The sequence below is a fragment of the Bos taurus genome, chromosome 7 (genome assembly GCF_002263795.3).
Source record: "Bos taurus isolate L1 Dominette 01449 registration number 42190680 breed Hereford chromosome 7, ARS-UCD2.0, whole genome shotgun sequence".
In the NCBI taxonomy this organism is placed as follows: domain Eukaryota; kingdom Metazoa; phylum Chordata; class Mammalia; order Artiodactyla; family Bovidae; genus Bos; species Bos taurus.
This window is the reverse complement of record NC_037334.1, coordinates 88,424,768-88,444,273: the sequence shown is the minus strand read 5'-3', so window position 1 is coordinate 88,444,273 and position 19,506 is coordinate 88,424,768. Positions and strand designations below refer to the sequence as shown.

Genomic DNA, 19,506 nt, shown 5'->3' with positions numbered 1-19,506 from the left:
GCACTCTCTCACGTCTGTGTCTTTGCACCCATGTCCTTCATTTCCTGCATACCCTCTCCACCGCCTTGTTCCTTCTCATCCTCCTGGATTTAGTTTGGGCAGCATCTCTTCAAGGAATCCTTTCCTGAATCCCTCATCTCCATCAGTCTAGAATGAAAATCCTCCCACACTCCCCACCCCACCAATGCTCCCACAAAACCCATATATAGCCATAACCACCAGTCCTGTAATTGCCTGCAAAGGCTTGGCCTCTTGGAGCTAATAAAATCCAAGACAAGATTTCTTTGAAGCTCTTGGGAAAGCCTTTCTAACTCTTCTAGAAAGACTCAGAAGTAGCCCCTCTTGCTTGATAGCTGTCTTGGTACTAGCCCCTGATGAAGCTGTTTCACCAAGAAGGTAAGGAAAAAGGATGAAAGGAAAACTAAGTCAAAACTACTAGATTAGAATGTTCCTGAATTCCACCCTACCGCTGGACTTTCAGTGGTGGGGCCAACAAATTTTCTTATTCCTAAAGCCATTTGAAGTTGGGTTTTCTGTTACCAATAGTCTAAAGCATAGTAACTGACAGAAACATGATAGACGAGAATCATCTTTTTTCCTTAGCCTCCAACATACTATCTAGCCCATAACAGTTAGGCAATAAATGCTTCTTAAATACCTGATGTTGAAACTGAAACTCAATACTTTGGCCACTTGATGCAAAGAACTGACTCATTTGAAAAGACCCTGATGCTGGGAAAGACTGAAGGTGGGAGGCGAAGGGGACGACAGAGGATGAGATGGTTGGATGGCATCACCGACTCAATGGACATGAGTTTGAGTAAACTCCGGGAGTAGGTGATGGACAGGGAGGCCTGGCAGTCCACAGGGCCACAAAGAGTAGAACACAACTGAGCAACTGAACTGAAATACTTGAACTAAGTAATTCAAAGAAAACATGTGACAGCAATGAAATCATAAATTTTATACCTAAGAAAACTGAAAACAAATCCAGTTTTAAACTAGGATTTTTAAAAGTGCTTTAAAACTGTAATTAGAAAGTATGACATTTTCAGAGCTTTCCTATAGGGTAGACAAAGCAAATCTTGTCCTCTTCTGTTCTAATCCTCCTCCCACCTGGCCTTTTATCTTGCCCTACTAAGCTCACAAGGCACTTCCTCTTACACCCTTGCTACTCAGTGTCCTCATTTTTTTTAGCCACCCCACTTTCAAACTCCTATTCTCCAGAAAGAGCTGGTAAGCTCGCTCACTCTGAGTTCTATGGGTCTGGCTTATATGAAGTGTTAACATTTCAAGGGATATTTGTAAAACCCTCAAGTTTTCATCTCTGTGCAACTCCAGGTTTCAGCAAACAGGTAAAGGAGGCATTTGAGGTGTCTGATAGCCAACTCTGTGGTTATGAAACAGCAGGAAGAGATGCCTGATTTCCTGGCAGACAAGGGCAACCCCAAACATTGTCATCAATGACCAGCCCTACAGCTCAACAGGAGCCTACTCTTGTTCCATTTTCTTAAGAAAAAATAATCCAATAACCAGTGAACCACATCTACCAAGTGATATTCATGCCTCTAAGAAGTTCTGACTGTAGACTTTATCCCTGGGATAGGTCTGTATCCCATTTGGAACCAAATACTACCACAAGCGTTAAGAAGCATCTACATTAGAAATTCCCCTACCTTCAAATCCTATGAGGTAATAATAGACAATGCTTGAGTGCCCTCCGGGAGTTGGTGATGGACAGGGAGGCCTGGCGTGCTGTGATTCACAGGGTGGCAAAGAGTCGGACACAACTGAGCGACTGAACTGAACTGACTGACTGACTCCAACACTAAGCAAACTCCGGACTCTTGTTTATAGACTCCAGACTCCAAGGAAAAGTAAACTCCTTTTAAAAAGAAGATGTCCCTAAAGTTTCAACCTAGAACAACTGCAAATTACTTTGGCTACCTTTTATTTTGCAAATCAGATATCCCAGGGCCACCTTTATTGCCAAACATAAAAGCATCCCACTGCACACCTCAACAGAATTGCCTGTATATCCTTAATGTCTCTTCAAGCAATTTTATGCAGTCAGCACCCTATACATTAGGAAAGGAATGGATGTGTGCTTTATGGGTTTCTTATAATAGCAACAAACCTTCAAAATCAGAACCATTCCTTAATTTTGCTTACTTTTTTATGCAGCTGCATTGATACTACATCGCTAGACAAAAGACAAGAATGAACATTAAGACTTGAGTTTAAGAAAAAACAAACCAGCAACTGTACAGCCATCCAAGGCCCAAGTGCTGAGCTTGTGGGAAAAAAAAACACAACAGCCCCCATTTTATTAAATAATAGTGTTCATGCAAGAATGTCTGAAGTACTCTGCAAGGCTAATTAGGACAGATCAATGCACACTTACCTCTTCAGAAGGCTGAAAGGTGTGTAGTGACTACGTGTCATTAAAAATTTACTTGACCATGGGCATCAGATGTCCATGAGAGAATGACCCTGATGAGCACTCTAAGTTTCCATTTTGCTCATATCATCCTTAATGCATCAAAAACACCATAGACACCATCACTATCACACTGCCTCGTAGCAGCTGATGTGCTATATATGTTGGAGAGGGTGGTATCAATTAACTATATTATCTATAAAGCCATACTTGCAATTACTACCACTTCACAATTTATTATTAACACATTTGGCAGGGGTTTTTTTTTTCAAAGTAACATTTATTTAAAGGTTAATCAAAATTCTTAGAACAGCATTTATTATAATGTGATTTTTGATAATTGACTAAATCAGTGGCTCTTAAGAAAAACACCCTTGTCTCGGTCCTGCTCAGGATACACCACAGTGCCTATTTGGGGAAAAGAAATACATATTAGAAATGTTCATTTCAGACCTCGTCATGAAAGATCATATATTAATGTAATCAGGTGGTACATTTACATGCTCATTAGTAATCCATCATTAGTCCAAATGCTCACTATTAGGAATAAATGTACAACGAGTTATTCAGAATACCCAGAAATAGTATTTCTTATTTAAACATTCAGAATCAGCTGACTGAAATAAGTGCACACCTTGAATTTGAACTTTCAAGGCACATCACTAAAGTCAATCAGTTATGTCAGGATACTCTTCTATAATAATCTTAATTATAAAATTCTTGCCCCTCCCTTAAGGCATGGAGCAGTGAGGGAGAGTTCCAGTATCTAAATCTTTCTAATTCACTGTAACTGCAAAAATTCCCAATGAAGTGTGTGTTTAAATTTTATGCTTTAATACATAGCATGCCACTAAAAACCACATTAGTTATGCTTTATGCTATTTAATCATATGTCAAAATCTGTAAAATCTGTTCTAGCATGCTAAGGTAATTTAACTGCAATTAATCAATCAAAGAAATAAATAAAATATAATAAATGCCAAATAATGTAACATCTTAAAAAACAAACCACTATATACACATTTATTCTAAAAATACTTATTAGCCAACACCACTGAAGGAAAAACAGAGTGAAAATTAGATTTACTGAATCTTTTTCCCATTAGTAGCTAGCTTGCTCTACATTTAAAAATGGTTTAGAAAGATCTTTGCAGTGTTCTGGTTTGCCGACTAAAATGGGAGCAACCTGAGGGTCAGAATGTTTTGGTTTTTATCCGCTATGCCTAACACAATTTCTCAATTATAACAGGTATTCAGTGTCTTACAGATAAAAGAATGAATGACTCAAATATACAAAGACTATATTCTTTCATCATAACGCTTAGCACCTACAATGAGAGTTCTACTTGAATTAAAAATAAATTTTAAGAAGAGCCCTACTTTTCCTTCTGGCAAAAACTATATATTCTACTTCATTGGCATTCAACTAAAGTTAGTGTCAGTCTCTCCATTAATTCTTTCCTTTTTCATAGAGTCAGTTATGAACCAGCAAGGAAGGTTGGTGATGTGTGTTTGTATTTCTTCCTCCAAATGAAAACAATGATTTTCTTTTCAGGGAATGTAATTTAACAGTTTGAGGATACAGCTTTGGACCAACACTAGGAAGGCCAATGATGAGTCCCGGGTCCAGTCAGCAAGAATTCACCAAGCATCAAGCACATTCCCCACACTATGCTACAAATACAACAGAGGAGTCAAAAGCATACCCCTGCTTTCCAGACCATAAGTCAGAGGAGAAGACACACATGCATTCATTCAACAAGAATTACTGAGTACACTTTACTCCATGAAGCAAATGGAAGGAAAGGAGGACAGTCAACAAGTCTCAGTTCTCCACCGGGGGCTAACAAAGAAATTAACCAGAAACTGTATGCCAAGCAAAAGGCCATGAATGTCATTGGAAAATATACCGACTAATTCCTGCTGGAACCCTAGAAGAGAAAGCTCTTGAAATCATGGAAGTCTTAAGGAAACAGGTGGCATACAAATAGATCAAGAGAGTCTCCCAGATAACATAAATTAGTGCATTCACTAGTGATGAGGGATTGAAAGTGAGGGTCCATAAGTATTCAAAGCATGTTATTCACTTTCTTGATAATGACTGACTTTATTTGTTCTTCTTATCAATTTGTTTTGGCCACATAAAAGGATAACTTCCAGATTAATGATCACTCAGTACAAGGAACACTGAAGAATTTGCCTTACGAGGTTCCTGATGAAACTGTAGCTGAGAAATCCCAAGACTGAAATTATCACAAGGATATTACAACAAAGACTGGCCCCTTCTACCACTATCCCACTAACCCACAAGTGGCTAGTGAGCACTCGACTATGACCAGTCCAAACCGAGTTAATACTGTAAGTGTGAAATATATACTGGACTTGAAAGACTTACTTACAGAAGAAAATATACTGATAACTTTATAGTTATTACCTGTTGAAATAATATTTTTGAATATATTGAGCAGCATATGTATATCATTATTTTCACATGTATCTCTGCACTTTATACTGTGGATTCTAGAAAGTTACTGAACAGTGCTCATCTAAAGGCATTTTAAAGAAGAATGATTTTCTGAAGTATATCATGCTAGAAAGGAAGGATTAAAATTCAGCAGCATGCACTAGCATTTTAATATGATAATCAGATACAAAAATTTTATATAATGAAAATGCATTCTTCCCCAAAATGTATCAATTTTACACCTCCCTTTTATCTGACTGGTAGAAAGCTTAAGTCTAAAAGTCAAGTTACTCAACTCCAGGCTATTTTGCAGCAGGGACTAGATTTTCTGGTTCAGTTTAATCCTACCACTTATTTCTTACTTGCCTCAGTTCCGTTCGTTATGGTAATCATCTTATTGTGAAGTTATGAAAAAGCTTTTGGAACTAGGAAGAGTTAAATAGCAAATAAGAAAGTGGGTGAGGGACGTCCTTGGTGGTCCAGTAGTTAAGAGTCTTCCTTGCAATGCAGGGGACGAGGGTTCAATCCCTGGTCGGGGAACTAAGATCTCAAATGCTTTGAAGCAACCAAACCTGCAGCACAACTAGAGTCTGTGCACTGCAGAGAAAGACCCCATGTGCCACAACTAAGACCCGATGCAGCCAAATAAAATAAATAAATAAACACGGGGAAAAAAAGAAAAGAAAGCGAGTGAGCCTCTGACTATGGTGTTATCAGTGAGAGGCCACTCTCCAGAGACACATGATGCCGGTGGTCCTTCTCCCAGTTACAGGTGTGAGGCAGAATGGCTGTTTGGCCATACTGGGCCAGTTCTCACATTTGGGATCATAAATGCAGCGCTGGCCTCATCCAAGGCTGCCCCCCAAGGCTCAGTGAGATAGACAGGCATAATATTCAAAGGGTACAGCAAGTGCTGAAGTCATCTGCAGCTGTGGGTGCCCGCATGCTAAGGCACTTGGGTCGTATCTGACCCTTTGAGACCCCTATGGACTGTAGTCCAGTAACTTGGTATCAGATCAGGCAGAGGAAGGAGCCACTACCTGGATACCTAGAAATCAGCCGAGCAGTGGTCATTTCAGATCTGATCATATTCTGTAAGACACTACAGTGGAAAGTGAAGAGACAGCATCCAAAGATCCAAGAAGAACTAGCAGAGACCTAGACCTGTAAAGAGAGAAAAGGGGATAGTTTCTGTAACCATGAAGCCAGGCGGGCCCCTGGGGCCAGGTTTAGAGTCAGGGCCTCCAGGATCCACCGGACTACAGAGATTTGAGCTGGGAATGAGCAGTGAGACTAGCAGCTGTTGTTGGGCACCAGATGTACCCACTGAGGGAGAAATAGTCAAAGGCTCTAAATATGCTTCCTATTCTCGTTGGGTTTGGTCCAGGCACTGACGGGCTTGGGTACAGGTTGGAGCCAGTACATTCAGCTCAGTTTTGTTCAGGCACGCGCAGGGCAAGGAAGGCAGATGGTGGCGGTGCCTCTCTTTATAAAGTGGAGGAATTACACTGGTGCTTATGCAACTCTTATTCCAAAATTAATGTTTCAAGGATATTTAAGCTGCCTAGAAAAAAAAACATTTCAGAGCTTCCCAAATCTATGAAAAAGCCACTGCTTCCTGTTAATCCCTATTCCTCTCCAAGAAAAATGCTTATAACATTATTTAATAGTATTATAGAACCAGACTAACATGGTAGAATCTTAAGGTTGCAGGAAAAGCACATAACATGTGGAATGTTATGCAACCTTAAGAGTCTTTATAAGTACATTTTAAAGAAATAAATAAGAATTAGTAATAATTTTCTAAGATATACAGAGATAGGATAAGATACAGAAAAGATCATGGTTATATAAAACTCAGGACCATCCAGTTGGCACAGATTACCAGAAAACAAGAAAGAAATATTCAGCTGTACTATTGACATAGTCTTGTCTGTTTTCTTAAACAGTTTTAAAGGATTTAGCACACAAATAACAGGTTTTTATTTCAGAAAATCAAAATTAATTAAATGTCAAAAAGTAATATGCAATTGGCTACCACAAAAAAAAAAATAATAAGAAAAAAAAAATCTCAGGATCTGATCGATAATAAATGACCTGTTAACTCAAAAACGTATTATTTCTATCTTGGGAAAATTTGAAAAAAAGATGGATCAAAACTCCACTGCTTCATCAATTCTTTTTTTAAAAAAATAAGAATGAGTTCAAAAGATAGAACTAAGTGTGAATTTCCCAAAGTAGATGTAGGAAATTTCACGTTGGCTGCTATGTTCATAGACAAAGGTGCCTATCTGTGCATCTTGAGACCCTATTTCAGGGAGACTCAGATTGGATTAAAAAGTCTACAGATGCCAAAAAAAAAAAAAAAAAGTCTACAGATGTTTGCTACCCAGGGAATATTCCTGTAACACACACAGGCACAGACTCAGACACCTTCCTTAGTCCAAGAGCAACTCCAGGGAGGTCTTCTTCACACTGAGAGAGGAGGGGTGAGTTGCTGGCACAGCAACAGCGACAAATAATACCGTAACATTTCTAGTCCATACATCGTAAGCCCACCTTGTCTGGATCTGTGAAATACAGGCACATCCTGGCAAAAGTTCTAAGACAACGGAGTTGTCACAATGTGACAAGAGAATAAATTGACACTGAGTGGCTTTTCTAGTGCTTCCTATTAAATAGGAGTAAAACCAAAATATACCCCCCAACATATAGAAATAATATATACATTCTACTTAGTTTCAAGGGGTAAAAACTTTGATAACTTTTGAAAATGCAAAAGATTTGACAATCTGTCACTGATTTAAAATACATTACAGTAACAAGTGACAACGTACGTACAAAACCCACTGCAGCTCTGTGTTCGTCGTCACGCACAAAGGTTATTTCTAAACAGGTCACAGTCAAGCTTTAGCTGATGCGGTTGATGGCAGAACAGGGTCTCAGACGAGCCAAAGCTGTGTGTAATCCAAGACTCATTGATATTTAAATCTGGAATTGGTTTTTGAACTTCCATTTGAACATGTCGTGAGAACATGAGATTCCTGTTACTTTATACACGCTCAATCTTATAAAATGTTTGCCTTGAATGGTGAAGATATTTTGCTGAGGTCTTAACGAGTACGGCACATCACTCTGTGTGGTGAGGGTGGAGGAAGGTTACTCCCAAGCCTTCTGCAAGTCCCTTACCACTTATGCATGTCCCTCAGATAGAAATGACTTCCCTGATGGAACAATGGTAAAGAATGCGCCTGCCAATGCAGGAGACACACGAGATGTGGGTTCAATCCGAATCAGGAAGATCCCCTGGAGTGAAAGTGGCAACCCACTCCAGTATTCTTGCCTGGAAAACTCCATGAAGAGAGGAGCCTGGAAGTACACAGTCCATGGGGCAGCAAAGAGTCGGACACGGCTGTGACTGACCACACACACAGTTAGAAGTAGAGCCTGACTGGGAAGTTGCAGGAGACAAGGGAGCAGCAGAAACATTGCCTCTGGACTTGAGAATAAGGTATTCCTCCAAACACATACCCCATAGCATTTCCCGTTAACTGAGTATTATTACGATGTACTGTAACTGCTGAGCGCCGAAGAATTGATGCTTTTGAACTGTGGTGTTGGAGAAGACTCTTGAGAGTCCCTTGGACTGCAAGGAGATCCAACCAGTCCATTCTAAAGGAGATCAGCCCTGGGATTTCTTTGGAAGGAATGATGCTAAAGCTGAAACTCCAGTATTTTGGCCACCTCATGCGAAGAGTTGATTCATTGGAAAAGACTCTGATGCCCGGAGGGATTGGGGGCAAGAGGAGAAGGGGACGACAGAGGATGAGATGGCTGGATGGCATCACTGACTCAATGGACATGAGTCTGAGTGAACTCCAGGAGTTGGTGATGGACAGGGAGGCCTGGCGTGCTGTGATTCAAGGAGTCGCAAAGAGTCGGACACGACTGAGCAACTGATCTGATCTGATCTGATTGTAACTGGATATTTCATTCCTTGTATCTTCCACGAAGTTGTAAGATTTTTAAGGAAAGTGAAAGTGAAAGTTGCTCAGTCATGCCTGACTCTTTGCAACCCCATGGACTACACGGTCCATGGAATTCTCCAGGCCAGAATACTGGAGTGGGTATCCTTTCCCTTCTCCAGGGGGTCTTCCCAACCCACGGATCGAACCCAGGCCTCCCACATTGCAGGCAGATTCTTTACCAGCTGAGCCACAAGGGAAGCTCAAGAATACTGGAGTGGGTAGCCTATCCCTTCTCCAGCAGATCTTCCCAACCCAGGAATAGAACCGGGGCTTCCTGCATTGCAGACAGATTCTTTACCAACTAAGCTATGAGGGAAGCCCTTTTAAGAAAAATCATATGATTTTGCAATAACTAAAAATTCACATAGATGGCTGGATGGCATCACCAACTCGATGGACATGAGTTTGAGTAAACTCCGGGAATTGGTGATGGACAGGGAGGCCTGGCGTGCTGCGATTCATGGGGTTGCAAAGAGTCAGACACGACTGAGCGACTGAACTGACTGAAAAATTCACAAGGTGCAAAGAACTGTCCTGTGCCTGTGCATGTACCCTTCCCCAGCCCCTGTCCCCAGGGGTTAAAATCTTGCATAACTACAACAGCGGCGACCCCATGAACTGTAGCCCACCAGGCTCCTCTGTCCATGGAATTTTCTGGGCAAGGATACTGAAGTGGATTGCCATTCCTTTATCCAGGGGATCTTCCCTACTCAATGATCAAACCGGGTCTCCCACACTGCAGGCAGATTCTTTACCATCTGACCTACCAGGGAAGCCCAACTACAATAGCAGAACCAGATAATTAACATTGCTACAATCCACAAAGCATATTCAGATTTCACCAGTTATATATGCACTTATTTGTGTGTATGTGTGTGTGCATGTGTAGCTGTATGTAACTTTATCACATGTGTAGCTTTGAGTAACCACTACCACATCAAGACCCTACATCGCAATTACCACAGATGCCCAGCACCCCACCCTTTCACTTCCACACCTACTCCCTCCTCTGCCCTCTCACCCCTGGCAACCACTAATCTGTCCTCCATCTCTACAATTATGTTTTTATTAACTGTTATATTAATGAAAACAAGCAATAATTATCTGCTTAAGATAAACTCTTCATTCAACACAAGTTCCTTGAGGTTCATCCAAGTTGTTACCCTTAACAGTAGTTCATCACTCGTTATTGCTAAGTAGTATTCCACACTGTGGATAGATCACTGTCCATTTAACCATTCATCTATTATGGATATTTAGGTATTTCCAGTTTGCGGCTATTAACTAATAAAGCTGTTATGAATATCCATGTCCAAGTTTTAGGGTGAAAATAAATGGCAAGATTTTTAAAGGGATAGGTTGAATTGTATTCCTCACTGGATCTCCCACACTTTACACAATACATAGTAGGCACTCAAAATATTTGCTGAAGGAATGAATAAAAGAACCTCAAAATCGCTTCTAAATGGCAGGAAATAAAACAGGGTTCATCTTATGGAAAAAGCATAGTTAATTGGGAGGGAAAATGTCAGCAAGAGATCCTGGAGGTTGCACTGGCAGTTTAAAGACTTCAGCAGTGTTCCAAAGTACACACACAGGCACACTTCAATTCCAACATTTTTCACTTTGCTTTAAATATTGAGCTTCATGTTAAGATAGTGTTTGAATTAATAGTGAAAGTCGCTCAGTCGTGTCTGACTCTTTGCAACCCCATGGACTACATAGTTCACGGAATTCTCTAGGACAGAATACTGGATTAGGTAGCCTTTCCCTTCTCCAGGGGATCTTCCCAACCTAGGGATTGAAACCAGGTCTCCCGTATTGCAGGCAGATTCTTTACCAGTTGAGCCACAAGGGAAGCCCTTGAATTAATAAGCTATGGTTAAACTTTTTCAGACAAACAATTTAAAGAAACAATTGCAGAGACTTCCTATCCAGCCAAGATGGACTAAGAAGGGCTGGATGTACCCTCCTTCCTAAAACAACAACAACCATCAAACTCTGATAAAATACATGAAACAATGATTTTTAAGACACTGGACATCAGGGAATGAAGAACAGTGATCTCTGAGAGATGAGAAGCCAAGGAGGTGAATCTCATGATTTCCCTGCTTAGTGTCTTGAGGGTTTCTTAGAAGTGGCAGAGAAATGGTAACTCAAGGGACACAAACCCCCAAATTGAGGAAACGGAGCTGAATGCACTGAAGAACAAGGTGGCTACAGTTCCCAGGCCAGAGCGTGCGGCACAGACAACGCTCCTAAAACCTGCAGAGTCCCACTCTGCATCAGTACTCAGATGCAGAGTACTGACCTGAGCAAAGGTGTGAGGAAACTACCCAAGGCTGGTTATTCCTTAGCTCTGAGGAATAAATGGATCTGAGCAATGATCAATACCTGCTAACATCTCACACAGAGAGAGAACCAATAGCTTTTGCTCAGCCTTCTCCAAATGAACCTGGTCAAGTTCCTAGTTTTAATTACCAACTAAGAGGAAAGACATGGGACAAAGGATCTTATAAACAACTCCAAAGGAATGCATCAGCAAATACTAACTATGGAAAGCTCTACAAGCACTATTCAGTTTTCTCAACAAATAAGGAAAAGGGGGGATACCTACACATTAAAAGGGGGGAGACCTACACATTAAAAGAGAAGAGAAATATCAACCAATTGCAATATATGGATCTTATATGTATTCTGTTTCAAACAGTAAAAAGTAATTAAAAAATTATTGAGACCACTGAGAAAATCTAAATATTGATTGTACCTACTTGATAACAATAAGACATATCGACTTTTTCTGTGTGGTTTAGGTTTTAGATGTGGTTCATTTTCTCAGTTAAAAAAAAAAGTTCTAATCTTAAAGCTAGCTACTGAAAAATTAAAGGATGAGATGATGTCATGTCTGGCATTGGCTTCAAAATAATTTGGGATGGGATGAGAGGTGGTAATAGGGATATGAGGAAACAAAGATGCCTATGCCTATGAGACAATAGTTCCTGAAGCTAGGTGTAACTGTACACAAGTTTATACCCTTCTCTCTACTTTTAAATACATTTGGAACCTTCATATAACAAATTAGATAAATAAACCTGTGGAGGTGGTGGTTTAGTTGCTAAGTCGTGTCCGACTCTTTGAGACCCCATGGACTGTAGCCCACCAGGCTCCTCTGTCCATGGGATTTTCCAGGCAAGAGTACTGGAGTGGATTGCCATTTCCTTCTCCAGGGGATCTTCCCAACCCAGGAATCGAACCCAGGTCTTCTGCATTGCAGGCAGATTCTTTACCAACTGAGCTGTGAGGGAAGTCCATAAACTTGAAAACATACCAAAAAAGTACACAGTTGAGGTAGTAACTAAGGGCTCAGAGGTCACAGTCCAAATGAAAACAATTTCTCAGATACAGAGATATCAGAGATGACATTTTACACAGACAGTGAAGACCGATATGTCGGATCTCCTCATGGAGGACCACATCGTCTCTACACAGAACACTGGCTTTTAAGCAAGGATGGACCTTCTCTCTGAAGACCTAACAGCATACAAATGGTTGACTACCTAATCTAAGACACCAAAAGACATCAAAGGAGACCAGAAAATTGGGTATATACATGTGGTTGTTACTTCTTCCTGTTCTTTTAATAAGGGGAGGTGTTACAAGAGGTCTGCTAGAGCATGTGACTGCCATCCTCCCCACAGCATCCCTGCAACACAGCTCATTCCATTCTGTTTGGCCATTCCCGTGTTTACTGTTTGCTTAGCAACTCCACTTGCTGCTCACGCTTTGTGGTTTCTGGGTTCTGAGGTGAGAGGAAAGGAATCTTTGGAGATGTCCAAAATTCTTTTCTCAAGTCAAACAATTTGTTAGAGGAGAGTATGTATTATCTAGAAACTGTTTTTCTTTCGTTCATTTTTTTTTTTTTGACAGTAGGAAGGATACTCTGAGTAGCTTGTCCAAGGTTTTCTGCCAAAAGAAATCTCCTCTCTTTTACCTTATCTGAATCCCATCCTCCAAAAGGATATGTTCAGTTCCAAAAAATGGAACTCCTAAGAGGATGAGTGCTATGTCATCTGTTTTAAAACAATTCCTCACAGTCAATATCCTACAAATAACCCATATGCTACATATATGCAAGAAATGAGTTGGTTCACTGATTTTTTTAAAAATCAATGTAATTTTAAATTCTTAGTATTTTAGGTAATCATTCTGTCTATAATACCACTGTACACGTACTATTTTTAAAATATCATCATGCATCCTGATGTTCATTTTCACTAAAGGTCTGAAAAGGCCTTGCAAGTGGATTTAAAACATGATGTGTGCTTTGGAAGCAAAATCAACTGTAGGTTGGCTACACTTTGGGAAGTATATGCAAGGATGTATTGCAGAAATTGTAAGTGAATTCTTCAAAGCAAAGGGAGAAAGGGAAAGATATACCCAACTGAATACAGAGCTCCAAACAAAAGCAAGGAGAGATAAGAAGGCCTTCTTAAGTAAACAATGCAGAGAAATAGAGGAAAACAACATAATGGGAAAGACTAGAGATCTCTTTAAGAAACTTAGAGAAACCACAGGAACATTTCATGCAAAGATGGGCACAATAAAGGACAGAAACAATAGGGATCACAGAAGCAGAAGAGATTAAGAAGAGACTGGCAAGAATGCACAGAAGAACTATATAAGAAAGGTCCTAGTGATCCGGATAATCATGATGGTGTGATCACTCACCTAGAGCCAGACATCCTGGGGTGTGAAGTCAAGTGGGCCTTAGGAAGCATTACTACCAGCAGAGATAGTGGAGGTGATGGAATTCCAGCTGTGCTATTTCAAATACTAAAAGGTGATGCTGTGAAAGTGCCACATTCGATATGCCAGCAAATTTGGAAAACTCAGCAGTGACCACAGGACTGGAAAAGGTCAGTTTCATTCCAATCCCAAAGAAGGGCAATGCCAAAGAATGTTCAAACTACCATACAATTGTGCATATAATTTCACATGCTAGCAAGGTAATGTTCAAAATCCTTCATGTTAGGCTTCAGTAATACATGAACCAAGAACTTTCAGATGTACAAGCTGGATTTAGAAAAGGCAGAGGATCCAGAGATCAAATTGCTTGGATCACTGAAAAAGCAAGAGAGTTCCAGGAAAACATCTACTTCTGCTCTATTGACTATGCCAAAGCCTTTGGCTGTGTGGATCACAAAAACTGGAAAATTCTTAAAGCGGTGGGAATACCAGACCATCTTACCTGCCTCCTGAGAAACCTGCACGCAGGTCAAAAAGCAACAGTCAGAACCAGACATGGAACCACAGACTGGTTTACAATTGGAAAAGGAGTACATTAAGGTTGTATATGGTCACCCCGCTTATTTAACCTACATGCAGAGTACATCATGTAAAATGCCAGGCTGGTAGAATCACAAGGTGAAATCAAGATTGCCAGGGGAAATATCAGTAACCTCAGATATACAGATAACACTCTAACGGCAGAAAGAGAAGAAGAACTAAAGAGCCTCTTGATGAAGGTGAAAGAGAGTGAAAAGCTGATTTAAAACTCAACATTCAAAAAACTAAGATCAGGGCATCCAGTTCCATCATTTCATGGTAAATAGATAGGGAAAAAATGGAAAGAGTGACAGAGTTTATTTCCTTAGGCTCCAAAATTACTGCAGAAGGTGACTGCAGCCATGAAATTAAAAGATGCTTGCTCCTTGAAAGGAAATTTATGACAAGTCTAGATAATGTACTAAAAAGCAGAAACATCACTTTGCCACCAAAGTCCGTATAGTCAAAGTTGTAGTTTTTCTAGGAGTCATGTATGGATGTAAAGAAGGACCATAAAGAAGGCTGAGCACTGAAGAATTGATGCTTTTGAACTGTGGTGCTGAAGAAGACTCTTGAGAGTCCCTTGGACAGCAAAGAGATCAAACCAGTCAATCGTAAAGGAAATCAACCGTGAATATTAATATGAAAGACTGAGGCTGAAGCTGAAATTCCAATACTTTGGCCACCAGATGCGAAGTGTTGACCCACTGGAAAAGACCCTGATGCTGGGAAAGACTTGAAGACAGGAGGAGAAGGGGGCAACAGAGGATGAGATGGTGGATGGCATCATTGACTCGAGTTTGAGCAAACTCTGGGAGATAGTGAAGGACAGGGAAGCCTGGTGTGCTGCAGTCCATGGGGTCACAAAGAATCTGACAGGACTGAGCGACTGAACAACAACATTTAGAACTTTCATTAAAGTGTTTTTCTTTTTAGACACAGTCTTGTTTACAATAGCCATTTCAAAAGCTGCTACTCCTGGCTTAGAAAACAATGTTATAATATCTTCCCATCAATATTATTAAAAACATTTATCTCTGGAAAAGTTCTAAAAATTTCACTACAATGATAATTCAAATATTAAAGCAAATATAAAAATGACATTATATGATAAGATACCAAAGGATTAAAAAGGTTTAAAAATTCTTTGCAAGAGGGTATTTTAATTTCTGATTAAGCAAAATATAGTACAGTAGCCACTAGTCACATATGGCCTATCTAAATTTAAAGTAATTAAAGTTACATAAAACCTAAAATTCAGCTTCTTCATTGCACAAGCCATGTTTCAAGAGCTCAACAGACACATATGGCTGCTGGTTACCATACTGGACAGGGCAAATAGAGAACACAACCATCGTCACAGAAAGTTTCTACTGAATAATGATGGTCTTTGTTAGAGAGACCACTACCGATGAACTGATGTGCACAGACCAATTTATTTCTGTTAAGTCATTTTTCCTTTGGTATAGGAGGTTGAATTAAACCTCTCAAATTTAAATGATTTTCCTGGAAAATCCATATTATAATGTAACTAAAGTTGTGCCATAAGTACTGCAGTGTAGATTTTCTTTTTCTTCTTGTGACACGGAGAATGGAATTTTTAAAAATTCCATTTCCTCTAGATAAGGAATTATAACATAGCTAGTTTTTCCTTTGAATTTCCATTTTTCTTTCTTTATAACAGTCTGCTCTAACCCTGGTCTGCTTCAAGGTTTACCCAGCGGCAGCCTGACCTGTGTTTTGTGGCAAGGTGTTCCTAGTTGATGGATAGCGCAGTACTGCAGGCTTCCAACTCCACACTGGTGAAGTTCATAAGTAGCATTAAACAAAACCCTCACAGCCTAGCCAGGTTTTCCAACCAGGTGAAGGGTATGTCTAATTTAGTGGAGAAAAATGTTAGTGAGATCATCTCTGTTACTCATGCTTAGCAGTGAACCATGCGGCAGAGCAAAGACAGAAATATAACAGTAACAAAAGTAAATACAAATAATATGAAAAACTCCCAAATCACAGGGCTAAACCAGCTGCTTTTAAACACAACTCCTGAAAACCTTGAGAGAAGTAATACATTTGTATTTAAAAGACTGGTTAAACCATGTAGTTGATCCACGTGGTAAGAAAGGAGGTCTGTAATTACATGAGCATACTTTTAAGTGTTTTCATCAGAAAGTAAAGTGTAATGAATAATCACTTAGTATTAAAAATAGTTTGATTTTAAAAGTAGAAAGGTCATATATGAAAAACATAATAAAGTCCAGGTAAAGAAATACCTGATAGAACAATCCAATTAGTTTAGAAATGAATCTTTCACATTGTTGTGAAACTAGATTTCCATAGAAGATTCCATAGTTCCTAAAAAATTACTTAGCACCTTGAAATTAGCCACAGAATATACCTTAGCCTGGGGGCAAAAAAAGGAAGAATAAAAATGCTGAGCCAACCTCCCAAATCATTCTGCAAATAGATTTTTGTATTTTGGAAATTACACTTGCTTTCAAGATTCTTTGGGTCATTTAAACACTCAACATCTCTTTGCTCCCTTGCACACTTCCCAAGCAAGTCTAAAACCAAATAAACTGCCACAAATGTTTACCAACAAAATACCAATTTTCCAAGTCGTTTTTCTTAATTTTTAAAACTTAAGAAGTATTATTACAATTAGGTAACTACTCCTGGCAGAAGGCCTCTGAAATATTGTCTCCCAGACACTAATGGGTCTTTGAAAAGTTGGAAACTCTCAATTCATTAGGACTTTGAGTAGCTGTTTTGTACCTAAGAATGAGAATTGATGGAGAGGTTGTGACTAAACACATAATTTTATGAAATATGATCAAAACATAATGGTTTTGTTATGATGCACATAACAATCAAGAACCTGTTTCTTTTTAGCAAGCTCCTAAAAAGTGCCTCCCGTATAATTATTAAATAAAAACACTCACTTATTCAGTACTCAGCTAAGCTTTTAAACTCTGAATAAGAGAAGTACACAGTGAGAGAGGTACTTACATGGTTTCCTTGGATACTGGATGATGCCATTCAGGTCTATGTTTTTATCTGAAAGTGGTGCCCTGTGGAGAAATGAGGCTTGGTGAGTGGCTGTTTATACATAGTAAGTAAATAAGAACTTTGTTTATTTTACAAAGCACTTTTGATTTTGACCTAGATTTATTTTTCTCGTCACACCCAACCCTTGTAAACGGCAATAATACAGGAGAACAGGTACTTTGTACAATTCTTTTTAACACCACTGAAGGAATCATAATTATTAAAGCAGAAACTCTGAATGCCATGGCTAAGCACATTACTCCTTGGACTGCTTTATGTATCTTGACTACTATATTGACGTCAGATGAATCAATGAACACCACCTGACTCTTTCTTTTCCTTCAAAAAGAACTGTTCTTGAAGCATCAATAAAGAAGTGAATCTAAAAAATTCACATAAAGGATAAATGTCCTTACCGTAATCAGAGTAAGAGAACTCTAGCTTTAGCCCACTCCTAAACACCTCAGGGTTTCCTTAGCTGCCATTTTAAATATTGTAGTGGGATCCTCGAGTCCCAATCGTTGAAGTGCTATGAGCATACAATTTTGACATTCAGTCTCTCAGAACTACATGTTTTCTAATTTTGGTAGCATGATTAATCCCTCCTATGTGATGAGTTTTAACCGTCTAATATTTCTTTGGATCGAAAAGAACAAATGAGCTACAGCAAAGAATGGCAACTAACTTGAACGCTTCACGCAATTTAATAACCCGAAATGAAGTAAGTGTGTGCTAGGTTTCCATTAAAAAGTTTCCAGCCACAATTAATTGAACAAAAACTCGTCTTGTTCCAAGATTATTCTTGGAAATGTAATTTTGAAGTCTATGTGAAATAAGGAAACTTACTTTTTACCATATGAAAGCAATCTCATTTTTTCAGGAATGATTTTTGGATAGACTTCCGATTTGACATTTTCCATTTGAACGAGCAGCGAAGGGGTTTGGAAGGGGTGGGGGAGGGCAGCAGTTCTGTGTTCTTTTGCCAGCTCTGACAAAGGTCTGGTTGTCAGTGATACCTTTACAGCTAAATTTACTCCAGAGTGACAGGAACAGGTGCACCTCGGCCTGCCAGACACTTGTGCACAGGGATCACGCATCTTACGGCTTGACGATCAAGGGGGGAAAGCCTGGGTCTTCATAGAAAAGGAGAGGAGACAAACGCAGCCCAAACTGGGGGGTTTCTCTTCAAAGCCAGCTGGTCTGGCTTTATTCTACAGGAATTTTTTTACCTGTCAGAGTTTGGACAACAAAGCCCTCAGCAGGTGCTGACGGGTACAACTTCCTGGAGAAGCAGAAAGGCGCTGGTGAGTTTCAATTGCCAAAATGTATTTTTTTAATCTCTAAAAGTTCATTTTGTTATCTTGGAAGAGGCACTGCTGAGGTACCTACGTTCAGAAAGCTGATGAGACCATTGGAATCAGAGCCAACTAACTCAACAGTGGGTTTTCCTGGCGTAGAAAGTAGGGCTGTTACCATTTGACAGTTTTTTAGAGGAAAGAACAAAGTTTTTTTTTTTTAAAGAAAATACTTTATATTTTTAATGTTGTTCTCGCTCATTACTCTCTTCAGTATCTGAAAGATGAAGAATTAATTATGTATATGATACTAGACTATTCAAATAAATACATAAATATCATTTTGACACTTGTTAATCTAACTGCCATAATCTATTCATTCTAAATAAAATGTTATTTTTCAATAAATCTCCAAACTAAAATGTGAAATGGTACATGCTCTTTTCAAAAGTTTCATGGGCTAGAATATTTTATGTGTGCATGTGACAGGAATATGATTAGAGAGAATATGAAATTAATTTTATTTTTAATAAATTTTTAAAACATGTATTGCACAGAATATTTAACAAATAGAAGTGGCAACATTTTCTCATGACAAAGAGTTTCTTTAGAGCAAAGTCTTCAGAATAAACAATACACTACTAAAGCATGTTTTTACGTCACTGATTTCCAAAATTAGCACTTTTATATACTTGGTATTTTTACTTTGTGAATTCAAAACTTTAGGCAAAAATTTTTTTCAGAATAGGATCTTAATTAATGCAAAATATGGAAAAATGAGACCACATGTTAGGACATATTTTTAAAAAGTGATTCTATTTCAAGGACTCATTCTTTTAACTATGCTTCACAGCATTTCTCTACAAATTGTTGTATAATAGCAAATTGAAAACATTTATTTAAGCAAGT

The 19,506-nt window shown here is 39.1% G+C and overlaps 1 protein-coding gene across 5 annotated transcripts in view; it reads left to right on the top strand.

Annotated features, from left to right (window-relative positions):
• Positions 1–18,469: 18,469 nt before the first annotated feature.
• Positions 18,470–19,506, top strand: part of MEF2C (myocyte enhancer factor 2C) — a 179,129-nt gene continuing 178,092 nt past the window's right edge. For all 5 annotated transcript variants that reach the window (XM_059888100.1, XM_059888099.1, XM_024994136.2 and 2 more), the window contains exon 1: positions 18,470–18,606. The gene's annotated coding sequence lies outside the window, so the exon portion shown is untranslated. The remainder of the gene's footprint in view (positions 18,607–19,506) is intronic.